Here is a 4,496-nt window from a genome sequence, read left to right on the forward strand (position 1 = left end):
AAAAAATCTTAATATTATCTTTTGCTCGTCGCAACAAATATCAAAATAACGTACAAGGCGCATCACGGACATTCTACTGAGGTAATTATGTCTAAATCACTCGCAAACTCAATACAGAATGCAATCAGGATTGTGCTGGACTATTAAAGCGCATCGCGCTCACGAGAACACATCTCCCGTGATCCTTTGAGGACCCGGAAGTGATCGCAATTGAGACGCAGCGTTTCATCGAAGGAGACCTTGATTCAGTACCGTGCACCGATTTTGAAAGGTATGCGTTTATGGAAGACAAATATTACGATTCAGCATGGTATCACGCCACCTTAAAATCACCAGAAGGGCAAAATGTAAAATATGATGTTGTTTCGGCTCTTTTAGGCGGAGGCACACAAGTTGTGTACACAGCAGACCGAGCCCCACCTTAAGGTAAGAACTTCGGTTATCTCCTATGCAATGACCACATAGTAGCTAAAAAGCTAGCATTTATGAGTTTCTCTCCCTTCGCTTAGGGGTGCGAAAGGCAGGTAGTTTAAACAGAAAGTTGCACTTTGGCATACACAATTAAGTAAGTGATGTGAGGATGTTGGTGTAGATGTTTTTTTTTTGGGGGGGGCAGAAAGATGTGTTTTGGCACAAAGTGCGAAGTGATATGTGACCATATGATTCTTTCTCACACCAGATTGTTGTTTACGACAGGGACAATTCAGCTTCCTCTGTACTCTGATGAGCGAGAGGTAAGATAAGGGGGCTAGAAGTAATGGTTTAGGCAGCAGAGATCTATTTAGAATTCATGTTTTAAAGAAAGGTTTCTTTCTTTTTTCACAGACTATGGTCCTGATGAGAACTCCCAAATAACGCGAGTTCGAAACGCGTAGACTGTTTAAAAAGCCTAAAATAGAGAAATAGTTACAGAAACTGGAGTAAATAGGCTTTTGGTGAAAACAAGAAATGTTTATGGCTTTGTTGTGAATATTCTTATTCCAGCACTCATTTAAAAATGTCATATATTTTTGTCTTGTTTGTAATGGTATGAAAGAAGGATGATTGATGGTTTCAATGACGAATTTTGGAATGTATTATTGTTATTGTAAATAGGAATGTTTTTCTTTTGTGTACATAAGGTCTTAAAAAAATGCAAATTTGGAAAAATTGAAATACCAAATAGAAGAGCATTAAATATAATACTGAAGTAAATAAAACAACTGAAAATCAAATCATAAAACATAGCGTTTCATTCGAATGTTTTGATAGAAACATTTCAGGATAATTAGGTAGCGGCACGTGCACCTCTTTTTGTTTATGAATAGTGGAAAGAAGCGCACATTTCATAGCCTTAGGGAAACATACGAAAAAGGATAAGTTCGTTTTTCGTTTCTTGTTTTTGACACATTTAGATGGTGTCTTGAGACTCAGAGTGTATTATATCATCTAAATGGATATATCAAAATTTGAATTCAATCCAAAATGTTTTGGTTTATATACATAAAGTATGTCCCACTGTATATCATATTTCCTATTTAACAACATTTGGTTTTACATTCACAATATTGGTTTGCTGTAGCTAACCACCAAGTTAAAAATTAGGTGTGATTACAATCTTTGATTAATGTTGCAGACATTATCGAAGAATCGATAGTTTCCATAATTGAAAGCATAGATAAAAAAGATCTCCTTGTATCGCTGATGCGCATTGCTTTGGCAATTAATTCCTTTATATGCTCAAACTTCAAGTAGATGATCAATGCATACAGTTCTAATTCCAACGCTAATACGCACAGCTGTTCATGCGAATATATTATTTATTTAATATTAGTATTGCGTGCCTCGAATGCGTCCCTACATTACGTGACTCCATTTTGAACAACTTCGCATCGCATTAGTTTCAATGGCAGCCTGACCGATTCAATATCACAGCTGTTCATGCGCGGAGCTGTGAATAGTTTCGCAATGCTGACGTGCACAGTTCATTCCCTGATGCGCACAGCCTGACTAATCAATTTAAATACCTAAAAGTAATATTTGAGGGGCATTTCATTCGTACAATTCATTCGCTGATGCACACAGCCTGCATATCTCAATTCTTCATAACTTTGTGTATTGTATAATGTGCATCATTATAGTCAACATTTTGTGCGTTCAGCTAATTTTACATTCACTGATGTGCACAGCATTTGACGTTTTAATGTAATTTTATTTGTTTTTCTAAATTGTTATTGACATTCATCTCTTATTGGGTGTCAATCTTTGAACTTCGGTGACACATTCACTTTTGTGTTCCTTAAAAGTCTCCCATTTTGTCAATTTCCCAGTATGCAACATCCCTTGGTACCACCATCAGCGTTTTCACCAAATCCTTCCTCTCCTGAGTCCAATTGGGAGAAATGGAAGGAAAATTTTGAAGCATATCTGGATGCCCTCGACGGTGACTCTTTCACACACAAGAAACAATTTGCAATTTTGAGGGCATTGCCTAGGTACAGAAGGTTGCAGTATCCTTAAACATATTCCCAAGGTTTTGGTTTTACCTATTGAAGGCGAAGGTGATGGCGTTGAATACGAATATGCCACAGCCATCAAGTCTCTTGACTCATGATTCAATGCATGCAAAAATGTCATATTAGAAAGACATACATTTTATAAACGAGAGCAACTTACTAGAGTGTCTGCATCTAGTTTCATATGCGTTTTACGAATATTGGCGGCCTCATGCAACTACAAAACTTTTGAAGAAGAAATGATCAGAGATCAGTTGGTACAAAAACCCAACAATAAAAAATCCAAGAAGCTCTTTTATCAAAACCTGACTTAACTTTACAAAAAGCCTTGGAAATAGCCAGAAGAATAGAAAGCCCTACTTCTTACCTGGAGGAGATGTTGATCTCTAATTTAAATTCTTCAACACAAAATGTTATGGCTGTAAAAAGTAAATATAAATCTTCAAAAGAAAAAACGTGCCAAGAATGATCCAGAGAACACGTGGCAATAAAAGCACTACTAAAGGTTGGGAGTGATATCATTGTGGAAGTAATTCTCACCTCTGCAATGCCAGATTCTGCCCTGCTAGTGACACAATGTGTGCAAAGTGTTTAAAAAAAGGAAATTTTGCAAATGTTTTGTATATCTAGCAACAAACCATCTGGGAATTCTGGTTCATCATCTTAAAAAGTTCTCAATGTCAAATAACTTACAGGAGAATCTTCTACAGGTGATGAAGATCAAATCTGTTTAATAACTGGATCACAATGCACAGATGTTATCTCCACCATTAATATGGGAACAAAACGACCTGTTTGCACATTAACCATCAATGGAACTGATGTCAAGATGTTAGCTGATTCAGGATCTCCATTCACTCTAATAAGCAACAAAATTTGGGAAGACCTCAAGGACTCATTCTGAAACATTTTACTGTTCATCCTGTTGGTTATGTTGGTAAAACGATTGATGTGCTGGGTAAATTTCAAAAAATGTATGTATTAAAGGTAACAGTGCCCAAGGTACAGTTTATATAGGTAAAGATGATTCATATTAGTTGGGGTGGCATGACGAAGGCAATCTAGGGATTTTTTTAGTCCCATTGATCCTCACCAGGTCATATTGAAGAAATATTTAATATGTATACAATCTGTTAAGGAAAGAACATGGGAATCTATGTATCCTGATATTTTTAATGAGAAGTTGGGTTTATTCAGAGGTTTTAAAAACAAAATCAGATTACTCAACAATGCTGAATCTATTGTGCACAAAGTTTGCAAGGTCCTTTAGCTTTACGTGATGCACTCAAAAAAGAATTACACAAGTTATGTTCAAGTGATGTGATTGAACCCATCGAGTCCGCTGATTGGGTTTCCCCCATTGTGTTGGCACGTAAGGCCAATGGAGCTTTGCGCATGAGTGCTGATCTTCGAGATTTGAACCGTTTCATCTGGGTTGATCAACACCTGTTGCCCAACATTACTGGGATGACATCTACGTTGAAGGGTGGCAAGTGCTTCAGTCTGCTTGATATGACTGGAGCATATCATCAAATTGATTTACACCCTGATTCCAGACACTATACGGCGTTCATTACCCCGTTTGGTCTATATCAGTACAAACGCCCGCCTTTCGGACTTGCTTCTGCAGTCTTTCAAAGGATTGTGGAAAGCATGTTCAAAGACATTCCTGGGGTAATGGCGTTCCAAGTCGACGTTTTAGTGTGTTGTTCTTGTCAAGATCAACACGATGAAAGATTGCATAAAGTTTTTTTGATCTTACAAGAAAAAGGTGTCACTCTGAGTCTAGAGAAATGTAAAATCAATGTAACTTTTGTAGACTATTTAGGGTATAAAATATCAGGAAAATGTGTTGAACCTAAAGCCAGTCTAGTTAAAGCCATCGAAGATGTCTGTATACCTAGCGACAAGGACCAGTTAAGGTCTTACATGGGGCTCATCGAGTTCTATGCTAGGTTTGTACCCAATTACTTCACCAAAACATTTCACATGAGGAACCTC

The 4,496-nt window shown here is 37.2% G+C and overlaps 1 long non-coding RNA gene across 1 annotated transcript; it reads left to right on the forward strand.

Annotated features, from left to right (window-relative positions):
* Positions 1 to 210: 210 nt before the first annotated feature.
* On the forward strand, positions 211 to 2,839 carry LOC147718843 (uncharacterized). The gene is made up of 3 exons (XR_015310012.1): positions 211 to 271; positions 379 to 426; positions 2,310 to 2,839. It is a non-coding gene; the product is annotated as an uncharacterized LOC147718843 (long non-coding RNA).
* Positions 2,840 to 4,496: the final 1,657 nt, after the last annotated feature.

This window comes from Lissotriton vulgaris, chromosome 4_1 (assembly GCF_964263255.1).
Source record: "Lissotriton vulgaris chromosome 4_1, aLisVul1.2, whole genome shotgun sequence".
NCBI lineage: Eukaryota > Metazoa > Chordata > Amphibia > Caudata > Salamandridae > Lissotriton > Lissotriton vulgaris.